General features: G+C 42.2%; 1 pseudogene; it reads right to left on the bottom strand.

Moving 5' to 3' along the window:
• Window positions 1–733: 733 nt before the first annotated feature.
• LOC130490476 (vomeronasal type-2 receptor 26-like) lies at window positions 734–11696 on the bottom strand (annotated as a pseudogene).
• Between the last annotated feature and the right edge of the window lie 622 nt (window positions 11697–12318).

Here is a 12318-nt window from a genome sequence, read left to right as displayed (position 1 = left end):
TTTAAAGTGTCTGGATGGCATTATCTGCTGGGTTATGAGAAGGAGAAACTTAGAAATTTTATTTATGCACTGATTTTAGCAGATGGAAAATTCATGATAGAATATTATTTCCTTTAGGGTGTTTGTACTACTGCATGTTTTAATGCTGTTATTATGCTAATAAAGGATATGTGTGTGTGTGACTCCTGAATACATGGCAATGATTGATACATTTATCTTTTTTTGGAACCATGAATTTCAATTAATTATAGCTACAATAACCAGCAAAGCAAAATGTAATGTAGGGGACAGAAAGTCTATTACACAAAGTAACGTAATGCAGTAATATAGGATTCAACTCTTCTTCTTCTTCTTTTGTATTGAAACCTGCTATTAGAAGGGAGTACCCTGGCCATGTGATAAGCTTTTGTATTTGTATCAAATTACGCTTAGGAAGACAGGCAGAGGAGAGGAGTACGACGTCTCAAAGATTTATAGTCCTTCGGACTCCTGTCTGGTATGTGCTATGGTTTCTTTCTGGATTGAGCTAACAAGCTTTTAGGCTTGAGATAAGATGGATTAAAGAGCAGTGAAGAACCATCAAATTGGCCAGTCCTTTCCCCACCTACTTCCTCATGAAGCTTCCTGCTTCACTGACAGCTTTATACTGGAAATCTACTTACAGGAAACTCTCAGGAACATTATAATATATAGAAATGTATGTCTCACTTACTAAAAAAAAAAACAATGTCCATTATCTGTTTTGAATACTCCCCCTTATTAATCCTTCCCTAATGTTTAGCGTGGGATGCAGCAAAAGAACATAGCATTTAGGGCAAAAAATCAAAAACAGAAGCCCAGCGGCAGAGGTTAAGATAGAGAAGATCTCCACAGCTACCATGTATTTCCCCTTAGTGCTCAAGTAGGTTGGAACAAAGGATAACCAAACACTGCAAAACACCAGCATGATGAAAGTGATGAACTTGGCTTCATTGAAAGTGTCAGGTAGTTTCCTAGCAAGGAAAGCCACCGTGAAGCTGACAATGGCCAGGAAACCCATATAGCCCAACACACAGTAAAAGAAAGTCACAGACCCCTCATTACATTTCAGTAAAAGTTCTTCAGTGATTGTGTGCATGTCAACATCTGGGAATGGAGGAGACGTTGCTAGCCAGAGAGCACAAATTCCTCCTTGGACAAGACATCAGGAAAGAACAATGGAGATGGCCAATCTTTTCCCCACCCATTTCCTTATCCTGCTTCCTGGTTTGGTAGCCATGAAAGCCAGAACCACAGTGATGGTCTTGGCCAGGATGCAAGAAATAGCCACTGAAAAGATGGTGCCAAAAGCAGTCTGGCGCAGGAGGCAGGTCACCAACTCAGACTGGCCAATGAATAGCAAGGAACAGAGGAAGCAGAGCAGAAGAGAGACAAGGAGAAGAGAGTGTAGGAGAGGCTGCGGTTGTTGGCTTTGACAATTGGCGTGTTGTGGTGCTTTATAAATGTTCCCAACACCAGAGCTGTGATCAAAGAGAGAGAAAGAGCAAAAAAGACTAAGCTGAGTCCCAAAGGATCTTCGTAAGACAAGAAGATGATGTACTTGGAAATACAAAAATCCTGGGTTTTGCTTGGAAATTGTTCATCTGTGCATTTATAGCAGTCATTCGAGTCTGAAAAAATGAAAATTTAAGATTTCTTTGAAAACTGATGTAAAACATTCCAGCACATTTTAACTGACCCCTACATACATGCCCCCCCTAAAATTGGAGGAGTTCTTCATTGCTGATCTTCTGAAATGTGGTAGGAAGGTGATGATGAGAACTTAAGTTCAGGATGCTACATAGGCATAGATTGGTAAATTGCAGTACCGCAGTCATTGCTCTGCTCACAACCTGATTTCAATCTCGGCGGAAGTTGGTTTCAGGTAGCCAGCTCTAGGTTGACCCATCCTTCCATCCTTCCGACGTCAGTAAAATGAGTACCTGGTTTGCTGGGGGTAAAGTGTAATCGACTGGGAAAGGCAATGGCAAACCACCCCGTAAACATAATCTGCCTAGTAAACATTGTAACGTGCCATCACCCCATGGGTCTGCACAGGGGACTACCTTTACTTTTTAAATCATGACTTGGGCATAATACTAAATGCTATTTCCTCTGATGAAGAAGAAGGGTTGGTTTTTATATGCTGATCTTTTCTACCACTTAAGAGAGAATCAAACTGGCTTACAATTACCTTCCCTTCCCCTCCCCACATCAGACTCCTGTGAGGTAGGTGGGGCTGAGAAAGCTCTAAAGAGAACTATGATATATGGAAATTGTTGTACAATTTCTTACCCTTTTGAGATGAAATCTTCCCCTCTGGACATGGGATGCAATTGTAACAACAAAAAGGCTCTCCTTCCTTCACTTTCTTGAAATAACCAAGCTGGCAACTGTTACTACATATGGAAACAGGTTGTCTCTGTTCAACAAATAAAAATGAGTATGGTTTTATTGAGATTAATTCATTGTAATAGATCACTTTGCTTATAAATGATTAGCTACGAGGAAGCCACTCAGCCTTTGCTCCCCACAATCCTTCTTCTGTAATCTTTGAAATGCTGAGTTTGTGTACATTTGGCTAACTAATAATTCATTCTTTATTAAGTATAAGCAGGGGACCCACAAGGGCTTGCAAGGTGCAACTCATTCCCCCTGTATCCCTTCCCCACTATTGCCTCTTCCTTTTCACTGACAGCCCCCCTAACCCTCTCCTTTTCCTGCTTCCTTCTCGCCCACCAGACAGTCTACCTTTAGCTGTTTCACTGTGTTTAGCTTTGAATTATCATTTGTAACATCACCCCAAACACCCCAAACATCACCCCAAATTATTTTCAAACTAAGCCCAGCACTTCACTGTGACTCATTGGTGTCCAATGAACTTCACCTTTCACACTCAGTGCAGATTCACTATCGAAAGACTTCCTCAACCAAATATTATTGGACCTTACCTGGTGAAACCAGCATGGCCATTGTATGACTTCCTCGTTGATGGTGAACATTTCCTCTGGAGGAGCCTGGGGATCCATCCTCCCAACTCTCTCTCTATAAATGGTGAAGTTTGAGGAACTAATCCAGTTCATAACATTCAATCCAGCTACCAGCTCCCCATTTTTGTTGAATGAAATGTGGTCTCCAGCACTGTTGTTAAAGGCAACACCTCTAAGGAAGTGATGGAGCTCGATGGAAAAGGAGAAGAGTTTATCAAAGGCTGCAACTTTTCCATAGTTTCTTGGATCCTTAAGAATGGCATTTTTGAATGTCTGTCCAAAATGGAGGCAGGTTTCCTTTCATTTCAGTATCCCAGGACCAAAATTTGGTGGGCACCCCCCCCACACACACACACACACACTGTTACCCCAACAGAAATCGTTGAGGAAAGAAACTATTGTCCCATTTCAGAAGATAATATGGCCACATTTTCTGTTGCTACAGACCCAAATATCTCCTCGTCCTCAGGCTGTTTCAGCGCACATGTGTCCTTCAAGCAAGAAATATATGATTTTGACACAGGTCATGTGTTGGGTCCAGGGTCAATCGTTAGAATGCAGAATGAGACTATATTTTCAGAGATGAGATATGCCTTACCAGTGGGGATTTTCTGAAAGGTTTCCAATCGATGCAACCACTAATTTGAACATACTATTACAATACACACGCCAACACATGAAGCCAATGATTCTCTGAGCATCTCAGTGGTCAACTCAAATTCATTTATGATGCACAACCTGATTGGCTTGGTTGAGCTGGTGCCTGGGCATTGAGGAGAGGCTTAAAAATCTGTGGAGAGATTTAAAAGCAGACTCTGCCCTCCACATGCTGGCATTCGCAACACTGCCAGTTCACCCATTATAACCATAAGCACAGAATGGGATTAAGAGGTTACTTTAAAAATACTGAATAGAATTTGGATGGGAGGATCTCATTTAAATTGGCTTCCTTTTGTTGCTGATTTGTACATCTTGCTGATGTTGCTATGTCTCATCCGGGTACAATCTGGAAATGACAAAGGGTAACTCTATGAATCATTGCTACATCACCTCTGGGTGATGTAAAACCCAGATGTGACAAAGAGTAGCTCTGGGAATCACTGGAAGCTAGAGCTACCCTTTGTCACTTACGGGTTGTACCTGGAAGAGACCTAGCAACATCTGTGATGTTGCTGTGTTTTTCCATTCCTTCCCCAACGCTGCTTGAAGTGGTGGCAGGCAACAGAGTTGCCAGCAGGAGGCCTCCCACTATGGCAAGAGGCCTAGTAAGTCTAGGTCTTCTTCTATAAACATGTTTGGCCTTAGGCATATTAACCCATCAATAGAGATGGCAAGAACATAAAAAGGGGAAATTGTTGAGCACCTGGAGGCATCCAGGGATGACACTCCTTTTCTGAAACAAGCCATCATTCTCTTGAGTAGCAGGCTGAGTTGTAGAGGAGAGTCTCCTGTGGCTAAACAATGAGAAGCAAACACTTTGTGGGTTGGCCAGCATATCTTGCAGGAGGACTAGGCTTAACATCTCCTCCAGCACTGGGACTCTTGGCAATGCTCATGTTTCAGGAATTGACCTTCTGCCCTCTTTCTTAATGTGAGGATGTCCCCCTCCTCCCTCTCCACTTCTCTCTTGCTCCTGCAATTCCTGTCCCGCTTCCCCCCATGTCACTATCAAGGGTTGCCAGGTCCTTCTCCGCCATCAGTGGGAGGTTGGGGGGTGGAGTCTGAGGAGGGTGGGGTTTGGGGAGGGACTTCAATGCCATAGAGTCTAATTGCCAAAGCAGCCATTTTCTCCAGGTGAACTGATCTCTATCGGCTGGAGATCAGTTGTAATAGCAGGAGATCTCCAGCAACTACTTGGAGGTTGGCAACCCTATCTCTATCCCTCTTTTTGTGTTATTTTGCATCCTCTCCCTCCTCCACTCTCTCAGAGCTACTCTTTGTTAGCAATATCCACACACTCTTCCCTATTTTACTACTGATCAGCTCCTGGGCACCATTGTTACGATATGGGTTGCTTATTTCCCAGACTGGTCATGGCAACCCCAGTCAATTCATTTCCCCACCACTCCAGAGCAAGCGGCAAGCCTAAAACCACTTGGAAAGGAGCTCTCTATAATCCTGCATACTGGCAGTCAAGGAGCAGAGGCCAGGTCAACCCTCCAGCAATCCAGAGGCAGTCCACCGATCGTAGTGCCCCATTCCAGTGGAAGCCATCGCGCAGGGAGCAGACAGCATGCACCCACCGGCAACACTTTTCCCCCCTACCCCTTGAGCTGATCGACTCAATCAGCTAATAATTAAGAGACTTTAATGCAACAAATAAACAGCATTTCCTCCGGCTATGCAAAGCAAGACATTCTCAGACTTCGCAATGTGCAACTCCTGTATTAGCAGCAAAGCCCATCAGCAAGAGACTCCTGACTCCCCCAGGGTTGCATAAATCAATGGGAACAGTATAGTCTGCCAAATTATCATTTTCCCCCACCCCAGCAGCCGATCGTTAATCCTTTTGTCACCTTTTGTCTCAGCTTGGGAGCCGCGAGGGTAATCCCATCACCCTCCCTCTCGAAAAATAGTATAACTGGCGACCCCGGGATCCATAACCAAAAATCTTAGGTCTTCCCTTGGCTTCTTTGCCATCACTCTGCTAATTGGACTTTGCATAGCCCACCCCCATTCTCCTCCTCCCTGGGAAACCCGACACTCTGCCCCTTTTACCCCAGTGCTTTAGTCCACGGATCTCAGGACATCCCCTTTTCAGGACAGGTACAGTATCGCCCGTCATCTGAACCTGCCACATTGGCTACCATCACGCTCCTCCTCTCTTTTTGCTCTTAGAATCTGTATGAACGTTGTGTATTTGATGCATGTGTGCTTATGAACATATTTTATGAATTAAGTAAAAATCTTTTAACTACATCCATTTGCCTTTGTCTTTTCTCTTGAATCTCGGATTGGACTTCCGTAAACGTTGGTTAACGATCCCAGGTTATGCCCACTGACGGTTATTGAACGCTAATTTCCCCATTTTATTCATAACCGAGCAATTAGGCTAACACCATAGAACTTCTTTCTGTCTTGCTCATCTAAGCTTCAAATGCCCATCCTAAACCCTTCCCTATTACCTCACTCCACTCACTGATTCAAGCTCCATTATTCCTTCCCCAGTCTGTGGAACCTTCTCTTCCCTCCTGCTCCCTCCCACCCATTTAGGAAACAATACACAGGGTGAGCTCCAGTCTGACCAAGCATCTGTGGAAACATCTAGCTTAACATGACCACTTCTGCTAGAAATGGTTTAATGGCTTTTGACTGCATTATCTGATTTTGTGCAATTAGTATTTTCCCACTGCATTCTAAAATCTGCTTCCCCTTTTGCAGCTTTTCTGGCTGTGTTCAACAGAGACCAGTTTCGTTCAATGTAAAGAGCTCCCCCCCAAAAAAATTTCCCCAAATATTGCCCAAAGTACATGTCTCAGCATACCCAACTAAAGATCCCATATCAGAGTTGGGAGGCACACATACAAAGACCACAAAGGTGTATCTCCCCAGTAAGTGGTCTAGCAATAGAGTACTAATCCCTAAGGCTGCTGCTGTCATGTTCATCAGACACAAGGAAGGAAGCAGAGGACCATGCAAAGGAAGGAGACCTGATGAACTTCCAGAAACAAACCCTAAACACAACACCTTCCCGTCCGTGTATAGCAAGTTTGTAGACCACAAGGATGACTACCGGAACTGCTAACTGAAATATGAACTAGGGGAAGAGGAAGGAAGAGGACATTTGCAAAAGAAGAACTTGGAGTAAACTTTTTTTTCCATCCACAAAACTGATGATCTTCTGTTTGCTTGCAAAAGGCTTACCTGCCATTGGCCTTGACCTGGAATATTAAAGTTCTCCCCATTTATCACTCTTCCATGCCTGGTTGTGAATGATAACATGGCATGTATAGCATGGGCCACAGCATAGACAGCATTGTAAATGCTGTAACTGTGGCCAGTCATGCTCATTTCAAAAAAACCTGCAGAAAGGCTCTCCAGCTTCTCTTGCCCTGTGCAAATCTCTGCTTCTTCTCCCATTTCCTGCCCCTGAACTTGATTTGGGAATTTACAGTCGAAGACATGATGCCAGAACTTCTGTATAAAGCCATCTCCTTCAGTGTTGTAAGGGTTTCTTCTCTCAACAAATTTCTGGAATCCTGGAAGATCACTGGAATGAACTTGGAAAGCCAGAATACCATGGATTTCATCTGTATCGAAAACTATTTTATAAACATATAAACTGAACTCCATTGGGGCTGCCAGTATCCACACTTTACCTTTTGTTTTCCATGGCATGTTTTCTCCATCTGACAAATATGGCAACCACATCAGGTTATTGACAGAATAAGATTCTCCAAATGCTACAAATACTTTCGCTTTGCTGCCCATTATTTGAGCATGTATTTTTGCCCCCTGTTCAAATGTGTGTGGAACGTCATTGTAAAAATTCTCCCCGGGGTAATATCCTACGAAGGCAAAGCAGATACCATGCTTGGAAAACTCTGGAAATAAACTCTGCACAATTCTTTCTCCATCGTCATTATCCTTAACAAGGATCCCAATCCATGTCCACTTGAAATACAGCAATAACGACCGAATCCCTGCATGCTGAAGTGCTTCGTTAGCGGACATCTGGTAGAGGGCAAGGTCTGGATGTGTATCTGTCACTGGAGCAGGCCCATATATGAGCTAAAGGTGACGGAGAGTGGGAAGATAGAATAACTGTATGATATTTTTCCATCTAATACTGCTGCTAAACAACTGGCCAAGAGCATAAATACAATCACAATAAACTGTAATGTGGATGGAAATATAACAACTTTACCCAATGTCAAAGGCCTTCTTGAATACGTAATTCCTTGGGTTCTTCAAGATGTATAATACAGGAATAGAGAAATGCACTTTCTAAGTTAGTTCTCCATAATCTAAAGGTGGTGGTCAAGAAAGGATTTTCTTGGATCAAAGCAAACTAAAACTGTGGGGGGGGGGGAACCACAGGTTTCCTCATTAAAGCCTCCTAAATGATCTCAGAATCCAAGTTTGAGTGTAGTGTTGGAGACCGACCTCTGTGAACTTGGGACCAACTCATTTAGGGATTTCAAAATCAATATCAATCCTTTGAATTGGGCCAGGAAACAAACTGAAAGTTAGTGTAATTGATAGATGCTAGTGTGTTATATACCATGGACTGCAAAAAAAAAAAAAAATCAGTAGGTTATAGATCAAATCAAGCCTGAAATGACCCTAGAAGCTAAAATGACTAAACTGAGGATATTGTACTTTGGTCACATTATGAGAAGACAAGAGTCACTGGAAAAGACAATCATGATAGGAAAAGTTGAGGGCAGCAGGAAAAGTGGAAGACCCAAAAAGAGATGGATTGGCTCTATAATGGAAGCCACAGCCCTCAATTTGCAAGACCTGCGCAAGGCTGTTAACAACAAGATGTTTTGGAGGAGATTGATTCATAGGGTCCCCGTGAGTCAGAAGCGACTTGACGGCATTTAACGCACACACACACACAGACACACACACACATTTTCCTATTGGTTTTTGCAGCAGTTCTCTGTTCATGCTCTAGCTGCTCCATTTGGTACCATCTGAAGTCGTCAAACTTTCACACTGCGTTCACTGGCAGCCCCACATGAAGCATTTTATAGTAAACTAGTCTGTGTTATGTCCAAAGTGTCTGCAACTGTGACCAGGTCAGCTTTCTCCAAGATCAACCTCAGCAGCTGAGCAACTAAGAACCGCAAGTGATGTTGTCACCTGTGTTTCTATGGGCAGAAGAAATCCAGAGGCATCTCCAGATAACAAATGTGGGTTTTCAGAGAAGTACAAGCCCCTCTGATTATGCTGAACACCAAGTATTGGCTTCAACTTCACAGAATTGCCATCTTGTCCGGATTAAGTTTCAGCTTGTTCGCCCTCCATGGCGGTGTTTCCATATTTTTAGTTGACACTGAAAGCTAAAACTATGTATCGACAGTGAACTGTTGAATCTCTGTATGATCCCTCCCAGCAGTTTTATCTAGGTATTAAAAATGCATTGGGGTGGGGGGGAGATGAAACTTTGCTGAACTGCATCGGAGTTGCCTCAAATAAGACCAGAATGTGGAATTGGATTTCTATTTCTTATTGTGTGCTTATTTTGTAAAAAGAAAAGGTGTCAGTTTTAATATACAAGGTTTCACTGATTTCCGGCAAATTTGCCCTCAGAATGTGGGAGGGCCTCCCAAAAGTCCCTGTACTCCATTCCAGTGAGTACTGTCATTTTGAAAATCCCAGCTTCCTACAGATGTTTCTGTTGTGGCGTGGGACCTACCAATGCTGAATTCCTCATACCACCAGGTAAATGGTTAATTAGTTATCATTATCAACACCATGTAAACCAAATAAAATCGTTGAGCATTTATAATACTGAAAGAAAGGTTCATATATTGTGCCACACAGTACTGATGTTCTTGCTTCTTTGATTGTTGCCTTTTCTGCTTGAATTAAATCCCTGCTCATTTTATTTATAACTAAACCATCAAGCCTGTTTTTCTTTCCGTCTATGTGAAATTCACATTAAGACAAGTTTCTGGGGGTAGCTGTGTTGGTCTTCTGTAGAACAGTTAAATTTGAGTCTTGTAGCATCTTAGAGACCAACAAGATTTACGGAGTATAGTCTCTCGAGAGTCAAAGCTGCCTTTGTCCCATGCAGGAAAATAAGGTCACTCTGGATATTTTAAATACATTCACTTCTCCTTTTTTTCAACCCAACAATCAGTTCTGAGGAACAAACCATATGTTAACAGAAGTGTTAGGTTCTAAAACCCTCAACTATCTTACCTGTGGAATCTTATAGATGCCCAAGATTGTCGCCACGTCAAGGGAGGTTTGGGAGTCCAGTCCTCCAATGACTGCTAGCAGATTTTTCTGGGTGTCACATTGAAAGTTAGGAACAAATGTCTTTCGAGAGGACATAAGTTGCAGTGTGGCACGGTAGGTCGACTTTGCACTGAAATAGCTGTCATAGATTTGAAAGCCCAGGGAGACATTGGGTAAGATCTGAGGGTTTTCATTGATTTCTTCTGCAGCAAATACTATGGCCAGAATATGCTGGTAATTCTTAGGTACCGGGCTAAAATGAGAGTTGTATAGTTTAGCAGAAGGATATTTCACAATTTAAAAAAAAATAATCACAACATATTCTGTATCATCTTTATGATCCCTGTACATATTCAAAAATGCCCCCTGAAATACCAATATCATAGAATCATAGAAGCATAGAGTTGGAAGGGATCTCCGGGGTCATCTGGAGTCATCTCCAGGAGCCCTAGCACCTGCCTCAGCTCAGGGCATTATGATGATTCTCATTTTATTTATTGAGATCAGTGTAGAAAACCATCAACCACTGGTTAGGCAAACAGCATTGCCAGACAAAACTTTATCCATTGAATATTTATCCATTGATCCTTCTAAGGATCTCAGATCTTCTAAGGATCTAAGGATCTCTTGCTCCTAGGTTTCAAATAGCCAAAGAAGGAATGAAAATATGGAAATAAATAAAGGCTTACACAAGCTCGTCAACCGATGCTGGCTGGGGACATTCGCTGAATGGTATTGGATTGATGTTGAAGGATTGAGAAGCAATCCCACCAACAAAGAAGTCTCCTAACTGGTGGTACTCTTGCACAGGGGGGTGTGCATCTCTAATCCTACACTTAACAATGAGGGTCTTGGATACCCAGCGAGAAAGCAAAGCCAGGTTCAACAACACTAATACCAACATCCCAAGTGCAAATTTTTTCACTCGACACTAATCCTACTTTTAATACCTAAAGGGCTATCTTTACTGTTTCCAAGATAACAGCAGCTGGATAAGTAAGAACAAGAACATTCACTTTGAAGATAGACATGAAGCCTGAGTTTGCAGAGATCAAACTCATGGATTTCTATTTCTAGTGTCTATCAATTGCATATGTGAAGAGGTATATTTTTACCATCTCCCACAGTCTGGGTTACTAGGTATAAATTAGCATATGGAAATTCCCCGGGGATTCAGACGAGCAAGAATCAAATTATGGCTCTTTTGTTTATTCAAGTGGGAAGAAATGGTAACAGCTGGAGGCTCCCAATGGAATTCCAGAAGAAAACTTATTTATTCACTTTGAACAGAAGTTTCTATACCCCTGAGGTAGATTCTAGGGCACTCTGGGATTCAGAATGGCTGACATGAAGAGAAGGGCCAGAAATATACCACTATTGTCTAGATTTAGATGGGCGGGTACTATCACCCAAGGATGACCTGCCAGAACTTCAGATTAACCTTTTTCATAATAAAAAAACCCCTGAAGTATCTTGGTACAAAGAAATTATGAGTATGATTCTCATTTTATTTATTGAGATCAATGTAGAAAATCTCCATCCACTGGTTAGGCAAACAGCATTGCCAGAGAAAACTTTATCCATTGAATATTTTTGTGCCCTCCTTCTAAGGATCTCAGAATCCATAAATGATGCTCCCCTCATTTATTTTCATTCTCATATTTATCCTGAATAGTAGGTTAGGCTTAGAGAGAAAGTGCTGCAAACTCACCCAGCCAGTGTAATGGCTGGATGAGGATTTGAATCTGGATGTACTAGTTCTTCGTCCAACATTTTTCCCACTACATTTTTATTTATGCACTGATTTTAACAGATAGATAATTTATGATAGAATATGATTTCCTTTAGGGTGTTTGTACTAATGCATGTTTTAATGCTGTTATTATGCCAATAAAGATTATGTATGTATGTGTATGTGACTCTTGAATACATGGCAATGATTGATACATTTATCTTTATTTGGAACCATGAACCTCAACTAATTATAGCTACAATACCCAACAAAGCTAAATGTAATGTAGGGGGCAGACAGTCCATTACAAACAGTAACGTAATGCAGTAATATTGGATGCAGCAATGCAGTCGCTGTTTAAAGATAAGGGACTTTCCCAGGGACAATGAGCAGTTCAGAATAGGTATTCCACTAACAGCATCGATTTTCCTTGATAAAGATATATGTAGGAATGACCTTTCCACTGTGATCCATGCATCAGTCACCTCCTGTCACCTCCATATTGGACTACTGTGGTCCAGAATGCCACTTTCCCTCACCACTAGCACCTCCATTTTGTCAGGATTAAGCTTCAGCTTGCTAGCCCTAGTCCCTTCCAAAACTGCCTCCAGGCACCTGTTCACCGTTCCCACAGCCACCCTGAGATCTGCTGGCAGGGTGAGA

The sequence above is a fragment of the Euleptes europaea genome, chromosome 18 (genome assembly GCF_029931775.1).
Source record: "Euleptes europaea isolate rEulEur1 chromosome 18, rEulEur1.hap1, whole genome shotgun sequence".
NCBI lineage: Eukaryota > Metazoa > Chordata > Lepidosauria > Squamata > Sphaerodactylidae > Euleptes > Euleptes europaea.
This window is presented reverse-complemented; position numbering and strand designations above follow the sequence as displayed.